This window comes from Anabrus simplex, chromosome 1 (assembly GCF_040414725.1).
Source record: "Anabrus simplex isolate iqAnaSimp1 chromosome 1, ASM4041472v1, whole genome shotgun sequence".
In the NCBI taxonomy this organism is placed as follows: Eukaryota; Metazoa; Arthropoda; class Insecta; order Orthoptera; family Tettigoniidae; genus Anabrus; species Anabrus simplex.
Genome location: NC_090265.1, coordinates 796,102,863 through 796,118,254, shown reverse-complemented (window position 1 = coordinate 796,118,254; position 15,392 = coordinate 796,102,863). Strand labels below are relative to the sequence as shown.

The window sequence follows — 15,392 nt, the reverse complement described above, 5'->3', positions numbered from 1 at the left end:
CCACTGTCGGCAGCCCTGAAGATGGTTTTCCGTGGTTTCCTATTTTCACACCAGGCAAATGCCGGGGCTGTACCTTAATTAAGGCCACGGCCGCGTCCTTCCATTTTCCTAGGCCTTTCCTATCCCATCGTCGCGTAAGACATGTCTGTGTCGGTGCGACGTAAAGCAAATAGCAAAAAACAAAAAATCTTTGGAATTTTTCCTTGAATCAGGTAATCCTGGTGAGGGTCCCATACACTGGAACCGTACTCTAGTTGGGGTCTTACCAGAGACTTATATGCCCTCTCCTTTACATCCTTACTACAACCCCTACACACCCTCATAACCATGTGCAGAGATCTGTACCCTTTATTTACAATCCCATTTATGTGATTACCCCAATGAAGATCTTTCCTTATATTATCACCTAGATACTTACAATGATCCCCAAAAGGAACTTTCACCCCCATCAACGCAGTAATTAAAACTCAGAGGACTTTTCCTACTTGTGAAACTCACAACCTGATTTTTAACCCCGTTTATCAACATACCATTGCCTACTGTCCATCTCACAACATTATCGAGGTCACGTTGCAGTTGCTCACAATCTTGTAACTTGTTTATTACTCTATACAGTATAACATCATCCGCAATAAGCCTTACCTCTGATTCCACTCCTTTACTCATATCATTTATATATATGTAAGAAAACATAAAGGTCCAATAATACTGCCTTATTCCCCTCTTAATTATTACAGGGTCAGATAAAGCTTACCGAGCTCGATAGCTGCAGTCGCTTAAGTGCGGCCAGTATCCAGTATTCGGGAGATAGTAGGTTCGAATTCCACTGTCGGCAGCCCTGAAAATGGTTTTCCGTGTTTTCCCATTTTCACACCAGGCAAATGCTGTACCTTAATTAAGGCCACGGCCGCTTCGTTCCAACTCCTAGCCCTATCCTGTCGTCGCCATAAGACCTATATGTGTCGGTGCGACGTAAAGCAAAAAAAAAAAAAATCCATTCAGTCACTCTTTTGTCTAGTCCAATTGCACTCAGTTTTGCCAATAGCCCCCATGATCCACCCTATCAAATGCTTTAGACAGGTCAATCGCGATACAGTCCATTTGACCTGAATCCAAGATATCTGCTATATCTTGCTGGAATCCTACAAGTTGAGCGTCAGCGTTGAGGCCTTCAGTTCAGAGGATCCAGGGTTCGATTCGCGGCCGGGTCGGGGATTTTAATCGCCTCTGATTAATTCTTCTGGCCCGGGGACTGGGTGTTTAATTGTCCCAACACTTTCCTTTTCATATTCAGACAACACACTACACCACCAACCACCACGGAAACACGCAATAGTAATCCGTAATAGGGCATCATGGATACTTTCTTATAAATTAAAAACTGTTGGCAGCAGTCTTTGATAGACGACAAAGAATTCCCTTATTTTTATTTTTATAAAAACATATAATCTGGGTCAATACAATTCTTCAAGCCAATTCATGAATACAGATGGTAACTACAGTGTCTCTCATATAAACTAAGACCGAACGCACAGTGTTTGTCGTCGCCGCTACGGCAGCTGCTTCAGCCGAACTTATGTCACATGCGGCCTCCCTGCTTATATGAAATCTTACCTTATAAAATATGCTGGAAGTGTCGTCCTTCCTGGGTTATACAGGTATTATATCTGAAACCACATTCTGGCTGACGCGAGCGAGTTCTACCACTGTAATGTTTCTGATTTCATTCGTAATGTTTTCTTTCAGTTTCTCCAATGTGTGAGGATTTATTCGATACCTTTTCTTTCAGTTTACCCCACAAGTAAAAATCACACACTGTTAGATCATCCCTTAACTGATGGAAGAACGGCGTCAACATGTCATCTTGGTAACTCTCTGCATTTTCTGTCATCTCGAAAAAAATAGGCCCAATTATTCGGCTTGCACTAACAGCCACACCAAACACCAATCTTCCTATCATAATGAAGGACTTCACAAACACCATTAGGATTTTGAGCACGCCAATAGCGAGAGTTACGACTGTTCACACGATCGTTAAGATGAAACCAGAACTTTTACGTACGAAAAAATGCGGTGTTGCAGTGATAACTGTCTCACCATGTTTACAGCTGAGATTCCGACTGGTGACTGTAGCTTGCCAGGTCGAAAACGTGCAGGCTGCTTGCAAGGTCAAGAAGTATGCGCGCGCCTCCCGTATTGGAGCTTACGTATCGGAGAGTAAAAGCGTCGCTTCGACAGTCTTAGTTTATTTGAGAGACCATGTATAGCAGGAGATTACTAGCGATCGGGAGATAGACTAAGTTTGAAATTAACTCAAATGGAGGAACGGATATCGGTAGTGGGATTATGTGAGACGAGTGGAGTAGGGTACGTAAGAGTAGGATAAGAAAAGTAGAGGGAGACAAAGGTAATTACTCTGTCTCAGATTTTGGCGATTTAGGCCCATATTCACAAACGCAAGTAAAAGCTTTTAACTTTTTTAAAAAATAAGAAAACCGTGATAGCAGTTAAATTTGTATTCACCAACTACTGTACTATATCTCGGATAATGGGTTGAAAATTTTACGGGAGAAAGGTTGGTCAGTAAAATAGGAAATCTAAGATAATATCCTTTCAGGATGGAAGCTCGTAGACTACTGGAATATTTAATTGAAAGAGAAAATCACAGCGACGAGGAAGATGACCAATATGCAATAAAACTCCTAGGTGGATAAAATAATGCACTACATACTTTGAGGGCTACGATGACACTCATTTTGAAATACATTTTAGGTTACCTAAAACTTGGACACCGGGCGAATTGGCCGTGCGCGTAGAGGTTGCATCCGGGAGATCGTGGGTTCGAGCCCCACTGTCGGCAGCCCTGAAGATGGTTTTCCGTGGTTTCCCATTTTCACACCAGGGAAATGTTTGGGCTGTACCTTAATTAAAGCCACGGCCACTTCCAACTCCTATGCCTTTCCCATCCCATCGTCACCTATCTGTGACGGTGCGACGTAAAGCAACTAGCAAAAAAAAAAAACAAAAAAAACAACTTGGACACTGTTCGAACCATCTTTCTTTTATTCGTGTCAGAAGTACCAACTTTACACATATATATTTAAACGATCATGACATATATCTCGTACAAACCTACCTGATCGTACTATACAAATATACAGGTCTATTATACAAACAATCGCAGATAAAGCAACAATTAGAGAGCTAGATAATTCTTGCCCAGTATTAGGCGACGTCAACTGCGTTGGGGGAGGCTGCAAAAGTCTTTCATCGTGCACATTAAAGCATATAAAACACACTGACATAGATTTTGGATCGCCTGCTGCTCTCCGCAATCTCCGCTTCAGAAACCGCACTTCCGCAACTTTACTTTTGTTCTGTCGACTGATCCGCCATGATCGAACAAAACGTGGAATTTCCAACACATAGGCAGGCCTAAGACGAATTCTCGATTATAGCTTATATCTTGTATCGTACACGATTGGGGATGATTTCTTTCTGAACTAGTACTTACTGCCTTATTTTTTGAGTGAGATATATAATGTGTAGGCTACAATTTGATTTCTTATCCTTTATTAAAGCTTTCTGCTACCAAATTCAATTCCATCTCTTCGAATGTGATATTGGGCTTATTTCCTTCTTTCTGGTCAATAGGGGGCATAATTTATGACAAATTATTTGCAAACGAATGTAATTAAAAACTTATGAAAATTTTAAGGTTCGAATTCAGATTGGAACGAAAACATAATTTTGGTGGACCGAGATAATAAATTGTATGGTGAATACAGAAGTGAGCGTCATCCGAGATGTCGTTATCTGAGTTTTGGAAAATCAAGATAACAGCAAAACTAACTGACTTTGGTGAATACGGACTTCAGAGATTAGCGATTTGTAAGTAATCGAGACCACATAACTAGTTAAAAGGGGGCGGGCTGGAGACGCTTGGTATATCAAGTTGGCAGTACGGACGGATAGAAATGCAACTGAACCTATTCTCGGCATTTGTACGGCTAATCACTTACATAGAGGCGAAGTATGGGATTAACAAATCTTCTTACTGTGTTCATAATAATATTGGTGTTAAACCATTATTACTCCATAGTTCTTTAAAAAATTAGAGCCTCCGTGGCTCAGGCGGCAGCGCGCTGGCCTCTTATCGCTGGGTTCCGTGGTTCAAATCCCGGTCACTCCATGTGAGATTTGTGCTGGACAATGCATTCCGGGTACTCCGGTTTTCCCTGTTATCTTTCATTCTAGCAACGCTCTCCAGTATCATTTCATTTCATCTGTCAGCCATTAATCAGTGCCCCAGAGGAGTGCGACAGTCTACGGCAGCCGGCACAATTCCTATCCTCGCCGCTAGATGGGGCTTCAGGCATGCTATCCCTGACCTGGCCGAATGACTGGAAACAGGCTGTGGATTTTCATTTCAGTTCTTCAAAAAGTTAATAAGCAGTGAAGGAAAGTGAAGAAAATGAACTTTCGAGTAAAATTGTCATACAACTGTGTCGCCTCCTCCGAATCAAAGTGAGCTATTACGTGCGTATCACGCCTCAAGTTTTCCGGAATTTCGCGGATAACGCGTGGAGAAAAGTCGTGAAATAGTTCTATCGTTAAAGAAAATCAGTCGGAGGCAGGAAGCACAGTTAAGCAAGCGGTAATTCTATAAATATCTTAGATGAACCGGTTCTTGTCGTGCAGTGCACTTGTATGTCGTCCTTTGACGTCGTGCTCCGTAAGGCTGATGACACACGGAGCGGTTTTTGCCGAGTCGGCAGCCGCGTCGGCCGCCGCCTGTGATTGATACACAGAGCGGTTTTTGCCGACTGTGACGAAACCACTGCCTGCTCGAACTGCATCTAAAATGACTGCTTATAAGCAGTCATCGGGTGCGTATCGAGCAGGCAGTGGACAAAACACATTAGTGAGCGTGACGTTAAGTGAGGAAGCTAGCTAAAATTACCGAAAAATAAAGGATTGTTCTTATTCTTATTCCAAAAATCTACTTACTCTATATGTCCTTTTACGTGTATATTATTGAATTTCAAAGATACTTCATGATATCTAATACAAAAATACCTACCAATGATGCAATCGCCGCGTAAATTCAGCCACGCCCGACTAGAGCGAAGCATCAAGTCGGCCGTGATTCAGCTGAATGTATTAAATCTATGGCGCTAGAGCGCGCGCTAAGTCTTCAAAACGCTCGCTGCACCGCCAGCTACACGACAGGCCGAGTCGGCAAATCTGCCGCCTGACGGCGAGCCCCGCAGGGTGTCTGCCAACTATACTGACAGTAAGTTCTTCTCTTCTGGGTGGTAACCGGAGATAAGCCATTTTTATATTGTCATATAGGATATAACTTTAAAAAGCCACTTGGCGCGAAGGCAATTTCATTTCAACAAAAGCATAGCAAAGTCAACTCCGTGCAGACCTCAGAAGACCCTTGGAGGAGTCCACTATCCTTAACCTGGGCATTAAAGACGAGAGTCTCAGATGATGGGTGGTGGTGATTATTGTTTTAAGAGGAAGTACAACTAGGCAGCCATCCTCTATATAACACTAATCAAAGGGGAAAAATGGAAGGGATCCGACACTTCGAAAAATGAAGGTATCTGTCCAAGAAAGACCAAGAGCGGAAAATGAGACTCCCTAATACCGTCGGGATCGGAAAAAAACAAAAGTTGACCAAGGGAAATGAAATGGCGTATAGCTTTTACTGCCGGGTGTGTCCGAGAACATGTTCGGCTCGCCACGTGCAGGTCTTTTGATTTTGACTCCCGTAGACGACCTGCGCGTCGTGATGAGGATGAAATGATGATGAAGATAACACATACACCCAGCCCACGTGCCAGCGAAATTAATCAATGATGGTTAAAATTCCCGACCCTGCCGGGAATCGGACCCGGGACCCCTGTGACCAAAGACCACCATGCTAACCATTTTTGCATTGATCCGACCAAGGGAAGTCGGATAGGACAGATAAGTGAGGAGCGTGGCACAAGTAAGTGGAAGTGATGTCGGGACTTAGCTGAGGGCCCAGTGGTCGCCAATACACTCTCCCAAGTTAAGAGCCCCTGGGCCCCCATTTAGTCGCCTCTTACGACAGGTAGGGGATACCTTGGGTGTTGTTGTACCGCCCCTACTCAGGTCACAGTGTGTTAATACTTCGTGTGTTTTTTGTCCATCCTTTAGTTCAGTTTTATTGATACGGGGTCTGATTTTTACCGCCGGATGCCCTTCCTGACGCCAACCTCATTTGAGGAGCTAATGAAGACGAAATGAATTATGGTGAATTAAATTTGGGAAGGAGGTGGAAGGAATCTACTCTGTGGCCTATGAGTATGAACTGTTCCGGCATTCGCTTGGAAGTGAAAATGGGAAGCCACGGAAAACCACCGTCGGCTGTCCTGAGAATGGAGTTCGAAACCCACGCGTCCTCCAAATGCAGAGCTTTGGCTCCATAACCGTACTGTATTAACACATCCTCTCGGTTGATACTCCGTGTATTAATACCAGGTATTGGGTATAACGAAATGTTGAAATAATAAAGCGTACCTCAGTATCGTTTGTCTACCTTCTTCTATATATATAAAGCAGTCTGTCTGTCTGTCTGTCTGTCTGTCTGTCTGTCTGTCTGTCTGTCTGTCTGTCTGTCTGTCTGTCTGTCTGTCTGTCTGTCTGTCTGTCTGTCCTTTATACAAATCCATGCCGTTCCGCCAATTTGAACCAAATTTTGTATACTTAACTTTTAGGACCCTGCGGTGAACCCCATCTGCAAGAAATCTTAACATCCCTCTCTATTCCCTGGATATAGGCCCTTTGGCACATTGACATAGGCTATTATAGGCGAAATATTCCATTTGCCGTACAAGTAAGAAACAAAGCTCATTTTGAGCCTCGCGACGTGTAGAACAAAACTCGGTAAGGCCCTATGACCCCCGAAAACCATGTTTTAAGGGCCTAAAACCTACCGTTTTAGAAATATTGGTATCACACTTACCCGCTCTAGGAAATGGATGAAGAAATGACCAGCAGTAACCATGGCAACGTCAGCTCAAGGTTTCTGCAATAGAATACAGACCTGCGGTTCGAAGTAGGCACGTGCGTAAATTTAGGCTAGGACAAGGAGGGATTCTCCTACACAGATGACTGTCTCGAAGAAAGCACTGTGGGGTTGTGGTTGGGACGGGGTGGCATATATAAAAATAATCGAAAATAGTTCGGAACCATAGGTTTCGGGGTCGCTGAGATGAACAGTGACACTCCGCATGTCGTTTAAGTCCAAGTTCAGTCCCCATCGGCATGGGAGTGAGAAGGGCTGAAAAAAGTCCAGAATGGCCCAGTTTATGGATTTATGTGTGTGCACCCCTCTGAGCGGGAGTGGAAATGAGATGAAATAAAAACGTAATATAAAACGACCCATATTAAGGTAGAATCCATCGTTTTCGGCGTCGCTGAGATGAATAGTGACACTCCAGGTGTCGTTTAAGCCCAAGTTCACCCGCATCGTCACGGGGGTGAGAAGGGGTGAACAATTAAATATGCAAAATAACAAAGATTATGGGTGAATTTATGTACCAGCATTGCTTTCAAACAAACAAGAAAATGAATGGTGGCAGGACTCCCACAACACCGTGACACTTTGGATGCCGATTAAGTCATAGTCGGTACTTCGTACAAATACGAATTACTATTTCGAAAAGTTACTGGAGGAGTAAAACATCTTCTAGCAAACCTAAGGGAGGGAATAATGTACAAGAATAATCGAAAACTACCAACATTAGCGTCGAATCTATAGTTTCTGTGGTCGCTGAGTTATATTGGGGGCACTTTGGATGCCGTTTAAGTACCAGTTCAGCTGCGTAGGCATGGCGAAGAGTGGTGATGAAGAAAATGTCCAAACTTACCGAGATTGGTTTGATTAACGAGAAAAAATAATCTGTAAGACTTGAAATTAAACACAACCATAACTTCTAAACTACAAAATAGTTTTTAATCAGTCAACGTCATAATAATGAAATCTACAAAAATTCTCTTCACACATAACTGACAGGTAATTAAAGGAAACAATAAAATGCCCGGGCAGCGCCGGGTAATATAGCTAGTAAGAAAATAAAAATCATCTCCCAGGCAGCTGGGGTCGCCTTTTCTGGTTGCTGTCCTCCAGTATCTCCTATTTAGGTCTTTATTCTTGGAAAACCTTCATAACTCAAGCTCTCCTCATTTTCGGTCTTCCCAGCGCTAGCTCGCCTTCAAGGGTCACACGTTCGGCTCTATGCGCAACATATTCCTCACGTCTCTTTTCCAGATGTCCCTTTTGGGTGAGGGCCGCAGATGAAGAATACACCCACGGTATCCCCTGCCTCTAGTAAGAGGCACCGAGGGATGATGAAATTTGAACAATGTGATTACTTGTGATTAGTATCACCATGTGAGGAACATCTTGGATCTACGTTACCTAGTAGTAGTAGTAGTAGTAGTAGTAGTAGTAGTACCATTTTGTGCGGCACACCACGGGTCTGGGCGTTGCCTGTGATTAGTACCATCGTGTGCATTCCACCGTGGCTGGGGAGCGGACCCTCGGTTGAATAGAATAGTGTGTAGTGTGAATAGGTGCCGAGCGCTGCGCTCGAATGGCTTGGTTCCACTGTATCAGAATGGGTCTGCGTTACCTACTAGCAGTACCTTTATGGGTCTGTGTTGCCTATGGGTGGTACCATAATATGTGATACACCGTGGGTCTACATTGCCTTTGATTAGTACCACTGTGAACAACAACATGAGTATACGTGGCCTATGATTAGTGTGGAACACTGCGGATCTAGACGGGCCCCGTGATTAGTCCCACTATGCAAGGAGCACCGGGTCAACATTACTTGTGATTAGTAACAACATGCGAGGAACACCATGAGTCTACGTTACCTGTGATTAGTAGCTACCTTCTCTTAGACATGAAACATTGTACTTCTCAGTATAATTTAATAGATTATGAAGGAATTTTAAAAAAGGAAAACTAGTATAAACTAGTATAAATGTTGTAAACCATGTTATTAAATATATTAAATTCCTAATGGAAATCCTGTTAAAATAATTGTTTTAAAGAATATATTAATTTTAACTAGAATTAATTAGTACTGTAACGTAATGTTACTTATGTTATTCTTAATTAGTTTTAGTAATGTGACTTGTGCGTCACTGGAATTAGTTTTTAAGATTATTCTAGCTATATACTGTTTTCTTTAAATTTTATTTTTAACGTCTAACAATATTATCGTGGGACTCATGACCTATTATGTTCACAATAAAATAAATAAGAGAAGGAACTGTAAACAAAATCTCTTCCACGACTGTAAAATAGTGTAGAAATTACTTATCCTACATGTAGAAAATAATTTCTTGATGTTATAGTGGAATTATAGGAATACAAAGGTAGGCCTATAATATAATTAATTTCGTTTCCACTGTAAGTTAAGATGTAATTCCCTACATTCGATTTTTTTTTCAGTAAGAAAGTAATAAGAAAGAATGGAAGGGTCGCAAAGTTTTAAGAAATAGGGACGAGGTGCAGCGAAACCACGCTCATGATCTAGTTAACAGGCATTAGTAGATCTGTTACAATAAAAATTATAACTTTTTTCCACATTTTTCCTCATTTTTATTTTGGGTAATTTAATTTATCGTTAACGAGAGATGTTGACAAAATCCCATAAGCTGTCGCTGGATAGCATGGGTTCCTTTGAATCGATTTGGCTGATTTTCTTCTGAGATATTGATCTCTGTGGTATTCGTCAATACTGACGTACCTATAGCAACTTCGAATTATAAATGTTGAGTGGGAAATAAATGCTTTTGACGTTCGAAAAATAATTCGTTTCTCATGAACTACACGGGATCGGAGTAGCCAACGAACAAGACACCCGTCACGGGTTAAACTAAAGTATAGAATTACCATCAGATAACCGTTCGCTTGAGAAGGAAATCGGACCTTTGAACCCGATTAGTGAATGCTTCATTCCTTTAGGAACCATGAGTGTGAAAGGAACTTTCAAAACTGCTGTGAAGGAAATTACAAAGGCTATGCTTCTGGGGGTACTGCTAATGACATGAGCGGAACTACTGTATTACATTGCAATAAAGTGGCAGTGAAATGGAACTGAATGACCTCCTTCAGCGAAGTTCTTTTTTTTTTTTCTGTCTTATGTTTATTAGATACACATCAACCCAGAGAAAGTGTAGATGGAAGAACTCTGCGGGGCAAATAGATGTACCAGTGAAGGCTATCGTAAACATAACAGTATAATAATTGTGACCCACATATGTTTCCATTGCAGGTACTTGAAATATCCCCCTGAAACTAAATAAGGACTTAGATTATCTTGGACTTTTTTTCTAGTGCTTTAACCTCTTATTTACACATTGAAAGTTTTCGGTGACGCGAAGATAGGAAAGGAAGCGGATGTAACCTTTATTCAATCACAACCCCAGCATTCGCCTGGTTTTAAAATGGGAAAGCCGATGGTGGGATTCGGGTCCACTAGCTCCCGAATGCAAATCAACGGCTACGCAACCCTAACCGCACGGCCAACTCGCTCGGTTGATGGGACGTAAAAGCATTAGTACACTCATGTTCATAAACACCAGAACACCCTGAAAGACTAGAGATAGGAAGTTCATATTCACAGAACATGTGCATTAGTATGTTCTGAAGAAATTATTAGCATTTGAACCATGTCGGCCCTCAGGTTTAAGGTCCACATGGATATCTCGGCGCACCACCGCCGACTGGTAAAACTGTCTACTGGTCTCGTTGTCGCTGTAAACCGAAGGTAATGGATCAGTGTGACTCGGAGTTTGAAAGAGGACGAATTATTGGTATGAGAGAACGTGATTCATCCATCCAGGAAACTGCTGCTCGTGTGGGACGAAGTGTGTCGGCAGTGCAACAAGTGTATACAGAATGGTTCACCGAAGGCCGTAGAACACGACGAAATGGGTCTGACCAGACCCTCATCGTCCGAATGGCATTGCAGGACAGATCTGCGTCGTCCTCGGCTCTGGCTCACATGTGTAACAGTGTAACACATCGTAACACTATCAGGAGTGACAGTCCGTCGCCGTTTATTACGGTTTGGGTTACCGGCGCGTCGTCCACTTCTCCGCCTACCTGTAACTAATGTGCATAAATATGCTAGACTGCAATGGTTGTATGGAATGGCGTTACTGGGGACAGGAATGGCAGCAGATAGTGTTTTCGGACGAATCCAGTTTCTATTTGTTTGAAAATGATGGCCGCATTTTGGTTCGCCGCAGACAGGGGGTCAGGCAACGCATTGACTGCATTCGTACAAGAAATACAGCGCCAACTCTAGGCCTTGTGGTGTGGGGTGCTATTGGGTACACCCACAAATCACAGTTGGTGCGCTTCTATGGTACTGTGACCAGTTCGACTTACGTGAATGACATGCTGCGATCCGTTCTGCACGACACCCCAGACGCCGTATTTCAGCAGGGCAATGCGCGACCACATGTTGCTGCCTTCTTGTTCTCACAGGATGTCAGACTGTTGCCTTGGCCCGCCCGATCACCGGACTTGTCGCCAATCGAAAATGTGTGGGATATTATGAAACGACGGGTGCAGCGCTGTGACCCAATGCCAACCACCAAAGATGAACTGTGGAACCAGGTGAATGCAGCATGGATGGCTATACCCCAGGACGCCATTCGCGCCTTGTACGTGTCGATTCCATCACGCATGGACCAAGTTATCAGTGCCCATGGAGGACCCACTGTCTACTAGGCAACAGGACACATGCTGAACATAGGTGACTGAAATGCTAATCGTTTCTGCAGAACATAATAATGAACATGTCCTGTGAATATGAACTTCCTATGTCTAGTCTTTCAAGGTGTTCTGTTTTATGAGCATGGGTGTATTATTATTATTATTACTATTATTATTATTATTATTATTATTATTATTATTATTATTATTATTATTATTATTATTATTATTAAACAATAGACACGTTGGAATCAATTCAGACTCGTTGTCTGAATGGTCAGCGTACTAGCCTTCGATTCAGAGGGTCCCGGGTTCGATTCCCGGCCGGGTCGGGGATTTGAATAGCTTCTAATTAATACTTCTGGCTCGGGAACTGGGTGTTTGTGTTCGTCCCAACACTCTCCTCTTCATACTTAGACAACACACTACACTACCAACCACCACAGAAACACGCCATATAGGATTGGCGTCAGGAAGGGCATCTGACCGTAAAACAGGGCCAAATCCACATGTGCGCCGCAGTTCGCACCCACGATCACACAGGTGTGGGGAAAAAGCAGTGGGAAAAGAAGACACGTTGGAATGAAATTGTGAATGAGGCAAAGGACATATTGCAGTTCACATTACCATTTGATGATGATGATGATGATGATGATGATGATGAAACTATTAAGGTTCGTAACGAATACTAGGGTGATGGAATGTTGCTCCTCAGGAGTTCCGTACACATGTTGCTGGATGGTATGCATTATAGAAATACGTGAAACATTAAAGTACTTAACCCATGCACACTTAATAACCGATACATTGTCGCATGCTCACTTCTTTGCTTAAGGATTCAGGAAAACAAACTTCAAAGACATTGAAAATACTAATTTTCCACCAACGTGGACGCAAACCATGTCTATTTAATAATCTTCGTGATTTCAAACGATGAACGGAGAGAATGTAGGCCTACGAGTGAATGAATCCTCTTTTCTTTTTTTTCTTTTTTTATTGCTAGTGGCTTTACGTCGCACCGACACAGATAGGTCTTACGGCGACGATGGGATAGGAAAGGTACAGCCCCAGCATTTGGCTGGTGTGAAAATGGGAAAGCACGGAAAAACACTTCCAGGGCTGTCGACAGTGGGATTCGAACTCACTATCTCCCGGATGCAATCTCACAGCCGCGCGCCCCTAACCGCACGGCCAACTCGCCCGGTGGAATGAATCCTTACGCCATCTTCTCGCGAGTACATATGTTGATGATGCGGAAAGAGAAAAGAGCAGTGTTGTAGCTCCGAGATTATCTGTTTCTCTTGCCTGTAGAAATAAACATCGAAAGGCTGGCAAAATAGTGTACATTTAGCGGAGATGATTCATTCCACCCAGCAACATGTTCAAGGGATGTCAACTTGCAGATTAATCTCTTGTTCGTTACTAGCAAATTGGAATGGTGATATGTCGCACAATTATCTCTTGCGCAGATAATCGTTTCCTGTCTGTTTACAAATCTCCTGCATTATGAACATCATTTAAAAACAGTACAAGTCTTTCGTTACAATAGATGCTGCCCATTTCAAAATGTGAGCGTAATACAGTACATGATGTTACACAAAGCAAAAACATACATTAGCGAGGTATGAACTCGGAATCCTTCACTTTCTAGCTCCTCGTCTTAATCACTCGACCGCTGTTCAGAACGTTTAGCCTCGCGCGCAGAACAGTAAGGCAGGGGGCCCATATTTCCTCCTCTTAGCAGATTTGGACTTGTAAAAGTTGAGGAATACTATGGACAGGCAAGACTAGAAATTGGTATATATATTACTGACTATATTCTCCACTTACGGGCAAGTTAATACGAAACTGTTATAACGTAAGGTAGTCAAGATTGGACATAAACATTTACACTACAAAAACCAAACTACCAAAAACGTGTTTGTAATTTCGTCACCCATCAAATTTATAAAAAAGTACAATTAATTTATATATATTTTCCTTTCAAAGTTACCAAACACTTCCGTTTAATGAATTACTTAAAGGCCATTTATGAAAAATGCTTTCTTGGTATTCTTTTCAACGTATTCTTTCAGCGTTGTTCGTGGGATGTTAAACGCTTTACTTACTCGTTTCTAACCCATTATCTTGTCCCTCACTGCCTTAATAGCCGTTTTCATAGCCTCCTTATCCCAATGCTTGCGTTTTCTCATCTGAAAACAATAATACATTTCATAACTAAGAAATAAAATGAAGGGGGACGAAGTTACGAACATCCCCTGATTTATTGTAGTGGTCGCTATAGTAACTCACGCCAACCACCTCACTGTAGCGAGTACACGTCAGGAACTACACCACATGAGTGAAATGCTGTCCAGTATTTCATACACATCTCAATCTAGGAAAAACAGGCTCTTAATCTGAATGCTGCACTAACTCAGCTCAGCATGAAAAATGAATCCTCCTTGTACACGGAAACTAAACGTGGTACACACAACCAACTCTCACAGAACAACGGGACGAGGCTACGCGTGTGCGCGCGCGAAACATTAGGTACCAACCGTGCAAACTGGAAATCCCTAGGGGGACGAAATTAGGTGTGGGGATGGAATTCCCCCCCCCCCCCGGCACACACACCTTATAGGTTGTGGTCACCGATTGCATGACGTACCGGTACCTTTATTCCTTGCACACTATGGAGTAGTGATCCCGACTTAGGTGACACTTCATTTGTTACCATTGTCCATAATAATAATTTCGTGTGGCTATTTCTAGCCGAGTGCAGCCCTTGTAAGGCAGACCCTCCGATGAGGGTGGCGGCATCTGCCATGTGTAGGTAACTGCGTGTTATTGTGGTGGAGGATAGTGTTGTGTGTGGTGTGTGAGTTGCAGGGATGTTGGGGACAGCACAAACACCCAGCCCCCGGGTCATTAGAATTAACCAATGAAGGTTAAAATCCCCGACCCGGCCGGGAATCGAACCCGGGACCCTCTGAACCGAAGGCCAGTACGCTGACCATTCAGCCAACGAGTCGGACACCATTGTCCGTTACTTGATGCTACTGTAGTTCTGTCACATTCGATGACATCAATTTGATGGCCGCCTCTTGTGAGTCCACGTTGGCGAATTCAATCTCGCCCTTGTCTGGTGGTATTTAATGGTGTTCACATCTACCAAAAAAAAAAAAACCCACTCATGCAGAACAAAATACCGACACCACAGCGTCTCTTCTTCTTAAGACGACGTCTCCACACGGAGGTTGGCGATCCACGTAGCTAGGTCTGATCTTGACAATGCAACTTGAAAAGCTTCTTCTGATGTACATCCGTGCCATCTTCGAATATCCTTTAGCCATGAATTTCTCCGTCTACCAAAGGACAGTTTACCTTGTATCTCTTCTTCAATAATTAGTTGTAATAATAAATTGATACCGCTCGCCCCTCATAGCATGCCCTGAGACGGCGATACAGATACATTTCGAAGGCATCTAAACTTTTTTCAGTGCTTGGATCCAGGGTCCAGCCTTCACATCCATTGTAAGAGAATAGAGAGTATGTAGCAACGGATTATGCGGATTCGTAGCTGCGGACTGAGATCTGATCTTACAAGGAATTTTTTCATGGTAAT

The 15,392-nt window shown here is 42.9% G+C and overlaps 1 protein-coding gene across 1 annotated transcript in view; it reads left to right on the top strand.

Moving 5' to 3' along the window:
• The window catches only part of LOC136856986 (uncharacterized), a 423,798-nt gene that overhangs the window by 135,810 nt on the left and 272,596 nt on the right, over positions 1 to 15,392 (top strand). The gene's annotated exons all lie outside the window — the stretch shown is intronic.